At 41.1% G+C, this 12878-nt stretch overlaps 1 protein-coding gene across 3 annotated transcripts in view; it reads right to left on the bottom strand.

Moving 5' to 3' along the window:
• The window catches only part of LOC104604119 (hAT dimerization domain-containing protein), a 33589-nt gene extending 21686 nt beyond the window's left edge, over positions 1 to 11903 (bottom strand). For 2 of the 3 annotated variants that reach the window (XM_010268350.3, XM_010268348.3), the window contains exon 1: positions 11747 to 11903. The gene's annotated coding sequence lies outside the window, so the exon portion shown is untranslated. Of the gene's footprint in view, positions 1 to 11211; positions 11283 to 11746 lie in introns of those variants that run through there. The other variant, XM_010268349.3, reaches the window with a different exon arrangement.
• Between the last annotated feature and the right edge of the window lie 975 nt (positions 11904 to 12878).

Below are 12878 nucleotides of genomic sequence, written 5' to 3'. Positions count from 1 at the left end.
GCAAAGATGGGTAATTCTGAGACTAACTCCTCCAAGGTTCTGCTTTTATTGTCAAAGATACGGGTGTTTCTTTCATCCCAAACGCCCCACATTACTGCATGAGGCACTGATTGCCAAAAGACTTTACCCCTTTTGCTAAGCCCTATTCCTTGCCATTGATTCAAGTTGTCCATAATGTGTTTTGGAAAAGCCCAGCTGAACCCTGCCATATTCAAGAAATGGGACCATATCCTTTGAATGAAGCTGCAATGAAGAAGGATGTGATCTGCAGATTCACCCTCGCTGAGACATAAAATACAAACATGAGGAGAAATGGAGCATCTTCCCAAAAGTTTTTTCTGAAGGAGATCATAAGTATTAACTTTCTAGAGATAGGCTTCCCATACAAAGAAGCAAATTCTTGAGGGGATGTGGCTGCACCAAATTTTCTTGTAAGGAAAAGAGGGATGCTGATCTTCAGCAGTCAAAGCCTTGAACATAGACTTAGAAGAGAATTCGCCATTTGGGTGAAGGGTCCATATTCGGGTGTCAAAATGAAAGGGGGACATATAGGCATCTTTAAGGGTTTGGATTAAAGCTATTAAATCAGAAATCTCCAAGTCCCTTAGGGGTCTTCTGAGGTGGAGGTTTAAAGAATTCTTGGCGGACTGGTTTGGGAGGCAATCAGAGATAGAGGCTTCTTGGGCAAGGGTGAGGTTAAACAGCCTAGGGAAAGAGGCATCCAGGGTAGATCCCCCCCACCAAAGATCTTTCCAAAATTTAATTTTAGAACCATTTCCCACTTTATACCTTATAAAAGGAAAGAAAGAAGTATGAATGGAACATATACCTTTCCAATGATTGATGGCCTTTATCCTGTTTAAATGGAGATTGCAATCCCACCCGTTTGTATTTCGTCCATATTTACTTAAGATGACAGCAGCCCAAAGAGCATTAGGTTCTTTCGGTGATGAATGAGAGTGTGGAACTTTTCATAGACTAAAATACCCCCATTCTTGAAACCAATTGGAAGCATCTTACCCTTTCTTTGATGTTGCCCAACTTTGATTGACTGTGAAACAACTTAAAGTCCTGGTTATATAGAAAGGCTGCGATTAAACCAACCAAATTCACATCCTGGTTATATTGTTCAGCAATCAGCACTTTGGGCATAAGTAGTAATTGGGTTTGCCAAGTATTGAAGTTTTGAGCAATATGCTGCCATGACAATCTCCACACCTTTGATCCAAGCTCAGGTTGGGCTCATCACTCAAATTAGAAGGCAATCAGTTGTATTAATCACAGACAAGCTCAGAGAACTGAGCAAACAGGAGTTTCCCGATCGTTGCGATGGAAATTTGAAGGTCATCCATTGAGACCCCACCTGATGTTCCTTGGAAGAGACATGATTTCATTGATACAGGGATAGGCATTAACAGAGATTATCCATTGAAGACCCAACTGAGTCATTGGGGTTGTCACTAATAGAGTTGATTTCTATCTTGATCGAGTGAGTGGCCATGCAGACCACTTCAGTTTGTTGCTCAAGCTACTGGCTACTGCATAGATGTTTTGTGGATATGTAGAGGAGTCAGTTGAAATTTACTTCGGCAGTGTTCATTCTCGAAGACAATAGGGTTTGGGGTGATGGGATGGAGATTTGATGCTGTGCAACGTAGGTGTAGTGCTATTGATTAAGGAGTTAATTCTTACAAACAAGAACAATTCTGATACTGTTGTCATTCTGTTTAAAATGCAGGCATATGTCCTCCAGTCTATCTGGTTAGCTAGAAATAAAAGTGTTTTTCTAGGGGGAGGTTTCCCTGGCGATGACCATTAAGCAGGTAAAATTAGTTTGTGGGAGATGGCAATGATTGATAATCCATCGATGGGTTAGTTGAGCTTGAGATTTTGCCAAATTCTGATGATATTTTTGTAGAGTGCTTAAAGAGGTGTTGGTGTGGCGGCATGTGTAGTAACTGCAGTTCATGCTGAGGGGAATTTCGACAAGGCTCCAGTTTATCTAGTGGATGCAGATGATGCAGAGATAGTGGAGTTAAAGGCTATGTGTTTGGCGGTCAAGATTGCAGCAATGCTTAATAGTGTCAAGGTGGTGGTGGTGGTGGCTGGTGATTGTTAAATCTATGTCTATATCTATACTACTATTAAATTAAAAGTGTTAAGATGTGTCGAATAGGGGTAGTTTAGTCTTCTTCTGTTTATTAAGTAACTTGCTTATGTGGCTGTGTTATTAGAGTTACTCTGCCCCACACTTAAGTAAGGGCATTTCTGTCTTTGTAAACATGATTAGAAGCTAATATAGATTAAGGGGGTCGACTGAATGGGTTAACCATCAGATTTTCAACTGACCCCGCTTCTTTTCTTCCTCTTCTTCTTCTTCTTCTTCTTCTTCTTCTTCTCCTCTTCCTGTTCGGACTACTGTAGCAGCAGTCGAAATATGGTATCAGAGCAAGGTTCCTGATCTAAGTCAGTTGGTAAAGCACCTCAGTGTTGTTCGTGACTCTTCACTTTCATTTCTGGTCAGTCGATGGAGAGGACTGGTTCGCCCTAGGTCAGAAACATTACAGCTTGTCTCTCTGCTGCGCATAACTCTCTTCAACAAGGAAAGTAACTTCAGCAGTGAATGGTTGATTGATATTCTCAAAGGAAGGTCGGTTCTCTCTTCTTCTAGTGTTACTTATATTTCTGGGTAGAAACCCTACAAGAAGCTGTTAGTATTGAGTAGAACCTAGAGAACTAGGTTCATTGTTGCCCTAGGTAGGGCTGTGTGTGCAGTAGCCGAATGGTGTAGGGCTGCTGTGAGTTGTTGAGTGGCTGTGTGTGCAGTAGCCGAATGGTGTAGGGCTGCTGTAAGTTGTTGAATAGCTGTGTGTGCAGTAGCCGAATGGTGTTAGGGCTGCTGTAAGTGGCTGAGTGGTGTAAGGTAGAATGCAGTGAACTTGCCGAACTCCTTGTGGTTGTGTAATGCCTTCTTAAGTGTGTTGAACAAGTCTGAACCGGGTGCAGCAGATTTGGCTGTGTTGTGGTGCTTGAGTGGTTGTAAGAGGGCCTCTACTTGTGATTAATGAATGGTAAACTGATTCTTATGTGGGACGTAAGTGTGTGAAGTCAAAAGTAGTGTGAATAAGAACAAGTGTGTGCTTCCACTGTGGTGTTTAGAGACTGCAATAGGTGCTGAAATATCAAACTGTGAACAACATCAATCAGCTTGTAGCTGAGAAGTAAAGTTAGAGACAACTGTGAAAGAGTACAATGGCAGCAATAGGAGATGGCTACAATGATCAGAAACCTAGTGTAGTAATTTCCTCCGACTACCTAGGGGTACAAATGACCTCAATTAAGCTAAATGGAGAGAACTATGTTCCATGGGCTAAATCAGTGGAAGTTTTTCTCAAGGCAAAGAAGAAAGTAAAGCATGTAAGAGATGAGAAGCCACCGGTTGACTCTCCAGGGTTTGATGATTGGGAACAAGAAGATGCTCAAATCATGACTTGGCTGTGGAATAGTATGGAACCCAAAATCAGTGCCAACTTCATGTTCCTTGATACGGCTAAGGATATATGAGAGCATGCTAAGAAGCTATATTCTGGACAAGACAACACAACAAGAGTATATCAGCTGTATCAGGAGTACTTGGATCTACAACAAGGAACCAAAACACTAGAAGAGTACTATGCCTGCATGAAGAATATAAGGAATGAACTCAATGTCTATCATCCCCTTACTTCAGATATTCAAGTTCAGCAACAGCAAAAGGAGCAACTTGATGTTACAAGATTTTTAGTGGGGCTGAAGTCAGAATATGAACCAATTAGAGCTCAAATATTGGGGGGCTCTACCCTTCCATCACTTGAGGAAGTATTCTCAAGACTTCGTAGAATTTCTTTGGGCCAGACAGAGAACCCCACACAGTATGATAGATCAGCACTTGTGACAGCTAGAGGTGGTGGACATAGTACAAGAGGGGGAGGTCATTCCAGAGGGGGCCGTGGCAATTCCATGATTGGTCGGGGTGGCCGTGATTCAGGGGGAGACCGTGGTAGAGGAAAAAATAATTCTACAAGGAAATGTACTCATTGTGGTAGGGATGGACACACAGTGAATTTCTGTTATGACCTACATGGCCCTCCCTCTAAATGGGCTAATCATGCTGTAGCAGGCGAGGTTCCTATTAGTGACAGTAAACTGGCAGACCGAACACCTCCCACATCTACATCTACTTCTGGGAGGGAGATGGTGAGTGTTCCGCGTGATGAGTATGAACGGTTCCTTCAAACTACTTCACAGCATACCACTGCCACATATGCCCAATCAGGTATTGCTTGCATGTCATCTAAAACTCCTTCCTGGATTATTGACTCTGGAGCCTCAGATCATATGACCGGGACTCCAGGTGTGTTCTCTTCTCTTTCTGAAACCTCCACATCACAAACTGTTACACTTGCCAATGGGTCCTCATCTCCCATTTGTGGTGTTGGTAATGTTGACTTGGTTTCTGTCCCCTTATCATCTGTTTTATATGTACCTAAGTTTCCATTCAATCTTATGTCTGTTAGTAAAATAACCAAAGCTCTTAACTGTTCTGTTACCTTCTTTCCTTCCACTTGTGTTTTTCAGGATCTCAAGACGGGGAAGAAGATTGGTGGGGGGCATGAAGCTGGTGGACTGTATTACCTTGACGGCGGTGGATCTTCAATTGCACTTCAGACCTCCCTTACTCCTCTACAATGGCATTGTCGACTGGGACATCCATCTCTCAAGGTTCTCAAGATGTTGGTTCCATCATTGAGTCAGTTGTCAGTTTTACAATGTGAGTCATGTCAGTTTCGTAAACACCATCGTGTGTCCTTTAGTCCGAGAGTTGAGAGTCGCATGTTGAGTCCTTTTTCTTTGGTTCATTCAGATGTTTGGGGTCCAATCAAAATTGAGTCTTACAATGGGTACAAGTATTTTGTCTCCTTTATTGATGATTGTTCAAGAATGACATGGATTTACTTAATGAAAGAAAGAAGTGAATTATTTTCCATTTTTCAAAAATTTCATGCTGAAATACGTACACAATTTGGTGTTCCAATCAAAGTTCTCCGTTCAGATAATGGTCGTGAATATTTTCTTACTGCATTTCAACAGTATTTAGAACAGCATGGCATTATTCATCAAACATCATGTGCCTTCACCCCTCAACAAAATGGGGTGGCTGAACGGAAGAATCGTCATCTTCTTGAAATTGCTCGGTCTATGCTTCACCACATGAATGTTCCTAAACGGTTTTGGAGTGATGCTGTACTCACTGCATGTTTTCTCATTAATCGGATACCCTCTTTTATTCTTCATGGTCGGTCACCCTTCTCCATCTTGTTTCCCACTTTATCTCCGTTTCCATTAACTCCTCGTGTCTTTGGTTGTGTGTGCTTTGTTCATAATCTGAGTCCTGGAATAGACAAGCTAGATGCACGCTCAATTAAATGTGTCTTCCTTGGCTACTCTCGGACTCAAAAAGGGTACAAGTGTTATAATCCCATTGCCCGAAAGTGCTATGTCTGCCCTGATGTCACCTTTTTTGAGTCTGTTCCCTTCTTCTCCCGTCCTGAAGCACCCTTGTCCTCACCCTTACCTCCTCTTCCTCTTCCTGTCAGTGATTCAGTTCCAGAGGCTGTTGTTGGAGTAGACTCATCTCCTCATCCAGTGCAGGTCACCACTGAACGACCACCGATCCGACAAGTGTATACACGTCGAACGACACCGGCCCCTCCTACTTCTACCTCGTCTACGGATCCTCTCATGGCTCCTATTGCTAAACCTTCAGATCTTGACCTACCCATTGCCTTATGGAAAGGTAAACGTAGTTTTACACTCCATCCCATTTCCAATTTTGTTTCATTATCTCGTCTTTCTACCTCACATCGCCAGTTTGTTTCACTTTTGTCTTCTATTTCCATACCTAACAATGTTCAAGAAGCTCTTAGTTCACCTGGATGGCGGCGGGCAATGGAGGAGGAACTTTCTGCTCTTCAACATACTCAAACGTGGGAACTCACTACTCTCCCACTTGGGAAGCATGCTGTGGGCTGTAAATGGGTGTATACTGTGAAATACTTGCCAGATGATAGTGTGGAGCGTCTGAAGGCCAGACTTGTTGCTAAAGGTTACTCACAGTCGTATGGTGTGGACTATATGGAGACATTCTCTCCGGTGACTAAAATTGGTTCCGTTCGTGTTCTAATTTCTTTGGCAGTTATGTATGATTGGCCTCTCCTTCAACTTGACATAAAGAATGCCTTCCTTCATGGTGATCTAGAGGAGGAGGTATATATGGAGCAACCACCTGGGTTTGTTGCTCAGGGGGAGGGTGGTAAGGTGTGCAAGCTGAAGAAAGCAATTTATGGGTTGAAGCAATCTCCACGTGCTTGGTTTGGGAAGTTCAGTGAAGTGGTGAAGAGTTTTGGAATGAAGCAATGCCAGGTTGATCACTCCGTGTTCAGCTATGACTCAGAAGTTGGGAAGATTTTATTAGTGGTCTATGTGGATGATATTGTCATCACTGGTAGTGATAAATTGGGGATTGGCAAACTAAAGGCATTTCTGCAAAATCATTTTCAAACAAAGGACCTTGGAACATTAAAGTATTTCTTGGGAATTGAGGTTGCCAGGTCAAAACAAGGTGTGAATCTGTGTCAAAGGAAATATGTCCTTGATCTATTGGAAGAAACAGGACTGTTAGGTGCAAAACCGGCTGAGACCCCTATGGAACCAAATGTTAAGTTGAGCAGTGATACAGGAGAAGTATTTGAAGATCCTGGAAGGTATAGACGACTAGTGGGAAAGCTGAACTATCTGACTATCACGAGACCCGACATCTCCTTTGCAGTCAGTGTGGTGAGCCAATTCATGCAGAACTCTCGTATACCTCACTGGGATGCAGTCCTTAGAATTGTGAGGTATCTGAAAGGAGCTCCAGGCCGTGGGCTATTGTATAAACCAGGAGGAAAACTTGAAGTAGTTGGGTATACAGATGCAGACTGGGCAGGCTCAGTGAGTGACAGAAGATCTACTACAGGCTATTGCACATTTCTGGGAGGAAACCTTGTGACATGGAAGAGTAAAAAGCAGACGGTTGTAGCCAGAAGCAGTGCTGAAGCCGAATATAGGGCCATGGCTCACACTACCTGTGAATTAGTGTGGCTGAGGAATCTTCTACAAGAAATTGGGTTTCACATGGATAAACCTATGAAATTGTACTGTGACAACCAAGCTGCACTCCATATCTCTTCCAATCCTGTCTTTCATGAGAGAACAAAGCACATAGAGGTTGATTGCCACTTTGTGAGAGAGAAGGTTCTTGTCGGAGAGATAAATACAGAACATGTGAGCTCCAATGACCAGTGGGCAGACTTGTTTACAAAAGCTCTAAGCTCAGGGAAAGTGAACTATCTATGTAACAAGCTGGGATTATATGACATATATTCTCCAGCTTGAGGGGGAGTGTTAAGATGTGTCGAATAGGGGTAGTTTAGTCTTCTTCTGTTTATTAAGTAACTTGCTTATGTGGCTGTGTTATTAGAGTTACTCTGCCCCACACTTAAGTAAGGGCATTTCTGTCTTTGTAAACATGATTAGAAGCTAATATAGATTAAGGGGGTCGACTGAATGGGTTAACCATCAGATTTTCAACTGACCCCTCTTCTTCTCTTCCTCTTCTTCTTCTTCTTCTTCTTCTTCTTCTTCTTCTTCTTCTTCTTCTTCTCCTCTTCCTGTTCGGACTACTGTAGCAGCAGTCGAAATAAAAAGTATGAATGAAAGTGTGGAACTTTTGATAGACTAAAATACCCCCATTCTTGAAATCAATTGGAAGCATCTTACCCTTTCTTTGATGTTGCCCAACTTTGATTGACTGTGAAACAACTTAAAGTCCTCACCCTTTCTTTGAGAAATCAATTGGAAGCATCTTACCAACTACAATCTTCCATAAAACATCATTCTCTGCTTATTCTCATTATCGGATATCAGCAGTCAAGGCTACATTCAAGAAGTAAGTTTCTTAACTTGAAGAATGAGGTAGAGAGGCGAGGGATTTGAGGAAACTAGTACCCCAACTCCCAATAACATCACCTCAAACCAAGTTTAAAGGAAGTTGGGAATCTTTTCCTAAGGTTTTGATGTTTTACTCTTTCTTGCTTGAAGTTGTTTCTTCAAGCTTAAGCCTAAACAACTCTCATATTAGGCTGCCACAACAGCTTGGAAAGAAGGTGCCTAACACCTTACCTCTCCCAATCCATTTGAATCCAAAACCTCTTGGTTGAATGTCTTTCCTATGGAGAAGTGGAATCACTATCAAAAAAATAAAATCAATATTTCACAGCTCAAATGAGGGCTCATTTCCTCTAAAATATGGGTGGCAACTCCTTGAGCCAGCCATGAGCTTCCCGGAGCTCACAAGGTAGGCAATGCCCTAGGAGGATTTAATGATAATCTCACATAGAGAAGGGGAAAAAAGACTAGATTCTTTGCGATTGTTGATTTGGGGACATTTGTTGTATGAAGCCAAAAGTGAAGATTATGCAAGACTAGATTCTTAGTGAGGGAGAGGGGGGTTACATCTTCATGGCCGTTGTCAAAGGTGAAGATTATGCAAGACTTGGTGCAGTGAGGCATAGAGGAAATACTGATTGATTTTTCCACAGGTGGAAGCTGGTTTAAGGGCCTATTTTCACAGGAAGTAAAGAAAGAAAATGGGAGGAGGTATTGGTTTCACTCCATGGCCTTTGCCTAAGCCTAAGGGTGGAGATGGTGTCTTGCAGATGCCATTTTTGGTAATAAGTTGTTTGGAAATGATATGACCTTCTCAGTTGCAGGTGGATGGATGTTGTCATAGAAAGAGAGTAAAATAAAGGCACTAGGGAGTATGCTCAAATGGGTTAAAAATGGATTCAACAATAAGCATAAACCCAATTGCATCCCCATCTAAGGGGGTGTCAGAACAGGGTTGCCTGGTTAAACCAAGTGATAAGTGGAATTCCAGAGTGCTGAATGATGAGGAGGATATAACACTCAATTAGAGAAACATAGGCACTTACAATGTAGATTTGTTAGTTGGTGAGGGCAGGTCCATAGGTTCTAACTCAGTCAATGTCTTGCTAACAACCATTACAAGCCATCACAGTTTTACAATATTACAACAGAATTTCATCACCCAGCTCAAGTGTTGACTATAAATTAAATCCAAAATTAATATCTAGACATATCTTTTAATTCAGGATGAGCAAGTATCCAATCCAAGAATAAGAGATCTGATATGGTCATAATTGTTCTAGTGTCTCTTTGTTTGCTTAAAATTTCTTCTGTTTCTTTCCCATGAAATGCCCCAACAGAATGCAAATTGCCGGCCCAGAAATTAACTCCTCTACAAGCGCTCAATGAAAAGTTGGCATTTGGATGAAACTGACCATATTCTTTGATCTCCAAAGCCCTGCTGAATATGTTCTTCCAGTATTCTTAACTTGTGCATTCTTCAAGCTCCCAATTAAAGATGGTCTCCTAAAAGATGGATTCCATGCCATTTGCTCCCCACTGACCTCATAATGGTCCTTGTAAAATTCTTGGATGCACTAAGATTTTAAAGATGTGGATATACCAGGAAAAGCTTTCCAAAAGAAAAACACTATTTATCCTCACAAAATATCTGATTGCATATACCAACTCCCTTAACCTGCCTTTCTATGGGCCCCTCTTGTGTGTACTGTATTGTATATACAGATAAAGTGCCTGGTATCATTGCTTATGTCCTACACTGGTGATTTGGCCCTATTTGAAGCTTAATGGACTTCAACCATCCCAGTATATTGGGCTTCTTTTAGGTGTTGCTTTATACATCCCTCAAACCAATGACTTATCTTTCTTCCACAGCAATTTGCCTAGACTCTAACTGAATTCCAAGGACATGCATGCTTCTTCTCAAACTGAAGGTAGAAGTTGAAAATCTGAGGAAGAGGAAATTAGTAAGGTAGATCATCTTGCTTCTTTCCCGTTGTTAAAGGTCTTCTGATTCATAGATAGAGATATTGAAATAACAGGGTGTTCAGCCACCACTAATGGTGGATCAACCCCTCCTTTTTACTGTTTAGGATTCTCTTTCTCTTCATCTGCAAACCCTCCTATTACATGAGAAGCAAGGCCAGGGAAACCCCTTTTCACAATTGAAGCAGTAATATAACCCATGAAGTGGTCTCCAACAATGCAAATAGTAAATTCGCTCTCCAGGACTCCAACTACAAATATTTTTAGCTAACTTTAAAGGTTATTTCCTTATTTTAGGACTTGCTTAGGATAAGCAAAAATTGCTCTCCCAAGTTCCCACAAAAAGTATGTATAGCTAATTTTTCAGTTTTTTCCTTATGTTAGGACTTTACTTTTTTAAGTTATGAGTGAAATTTAATTGCTGGGTTGGTTGTGAGTTATATTTCTTAGATAATGACCCTAAAGCAAGGTCACATATTTAGGCAACTTTTCTAATTTCTATTCAAATTTTTCTTTTTATTTTATTTTCCTTTTTGTGTACAATTTCGTGAATTTGATGAATGTTGTAGAACTGTTTCAATCATCTTGCAATGTCATTTTGACTTTGACTAGTTAAGTTGTTTCATACTTTCATTATTTCTTTTGGTTCATTTGTTTTGGTGCTATAAAAATGCTGGATTTGTTTTACCATGCTAAAATTTGACCATCTTTCAGCTAATGCACTATTTGCATGTGTTGACACAGGTTTCGAATTGACCAGTTATGTTTCTTCTAATAAATAGATACAAGAAGGGAAATCAGAACCTCCTCGGGAGAAGGGAGTGTGCGTTGCAACCTAGTACTTGAAGAGAAAAGAGGAAAAAAAATGAAGCATAAGCCCCTTCTAGCTTGCTCACCAATATTAGCAGTAACAATAACAACATGCACCCACCATGAAGGTAGGAAATATCAGAAAGGTACACCCTGGAAGATCAAATGATAGTTGAGGGAAGCAGGCTATCACCTGATCAATTCAAAGCACCCCATCATATCTGGTCAGAGGGGGCATCGCCTAGGCTATTAAATTTAGCAAAATAGAAACCCGAAATGTCTAAGCTATTTTCTAGTTAAAATAACATCCAGCATGTATTGCAACAAGTAAATATCAATAATTTCAGTACAAAAATGCATTTCACCTAACGAAGCATGGCAACTTACCAAACCCATAAGACCATTGCACATACTTGATCATATATACAGATCAGAAAACAACTACGAAAGACCTAACCAAACATATGTAAACTTGCATTACATCAATCAGTCACTCCACGCTTAATAGAGTCCATTAAAAAAAATATATCGATAGAAGTCGCAGAACTGCTGAAGTCAATCATATGCATTAAACGCCAAATAATATTCTGATTTAGACCCTTCAAGTGCTACAGTTTTTAACAATTTTTAGAGCTTTAAGCACCCAATTAAAAATCGTTTGCTCTGTTTTTGTTTGCTCAGAGAGGATAAGGGAAAGAAGGATCGCAGAGAGGTGGGAAAGAGGGAAAAAGGGAAAAAACAGAACGGAAGCTGACACCTGCTTTTGTTTTGACGGGTGGAGAGAGAGAGAGAGAGAGAGAGAGAGAGACTGAGAGACGAAGGGGACGAGTCGCCGCTGGTTCGGTTGAGACAGACAGACAGACAGACAGAAAGACTTGATGGAAGAAGAATAAAGCGACAGAAGAGAAAACAAGAAACATACCTGAGATCGATTCTTCCTCTTGGAAATCCCAATTTCTGAGATCGATTTCCTCTCCATCTTCTTCTTTCTCCTTCTCCTTCCTCTCCGTCGATTCAAGCTTCAAAACCGAGTCAATGAAGTATACCGAGTCAATCAAGGGCGCTCCATGCACCATGATACAGTGTATCAGGACACAGTGTAAGCAACGTGCAATATATCAATAAGCGTCAGACGATCAATCACCTATGTTCCATCAACCGTCCCAGTCGAATCCCTGTAGACCTGGGTGGCCGTTATGTTCTGTTAAATGCAACACAGAATCTAGGATAGTATTTTCTACGGAAACGCAACGGCAGATAATCAGCAATGCAACCTTTCTAACATAAACCTGTCTGATAGAACCGTGTAAACTCAGTGTTGTAACTCAGATCGGACCGGACGGATGAACCGAAAACGGCTGATCCAGTGAACTTTTGGGTTCCGGTTTACAATTTGAATGACCCAATTGGTAAAATCAAATAGGTGCCCAAGCAGGGGTGGATTCGAGCCGAGCCGAGCCGAATAGTACCAGGCTTGAGCTCGGCTCGAGATTGTTCTACAAGGCTCGACGCTCGAGCTCGGTTCGAGCTAGAACCTTGAGCTCGAGAAATTCATAAGCTCGAGCTCGATTTTCAAAAAAAAAATTATAAAAATAGAAAATTATATACATATATAATACTTTTTATTTGATATTTAAAAAATTAAGAATTATTATAATTAATAATTATAACATTTTTATTATATATATTATTTTCTATAATTTTATTATATACATTATATATCAAATATATATATATGTATATTCGAGCCAGCTCACAAGCCTCACGAGCCGAGCTTAGGGATGGCAATTTTCCCCATTTCCCCTATCCCTGTGGGAATCCGCCCCGAATGGGGCAAGGATGGAGATGATTTCCCCCCGTAGGGACGAGGATGGGGAAATTTTCATCCCCATTAGCGGGAACGGGGCGGGGATGGGGAGGTCATTCCCCACCCCGTGGGGACCCCGATCCCCACTTCGTGGGATCCCCACTAATATATATGTATATATGTATGCATATGTTATATATGTAAATATATAAGCACACATTTATATATTAATATTTTAAAAAATATG

This window comes from Nelumbo nucifera, chromosome 2, assembly GCF_055504915.1.
Source record: "Nelumbo nucifera cultivar China Antique chromosome 2, China Antique-T2T, whole genome shotgun sequence".
NCBI lineage: Eukaryota > Viridiplantae > Streptophyta > Magnoliopsida > Proteales > Nelumbonaceae > Nelumbo > Nelumbo nucifera.
Note: the sequence above shows the minus strand (reverse complement) of the source record. Positions and strands in the feature narration are given on the sequence as shown.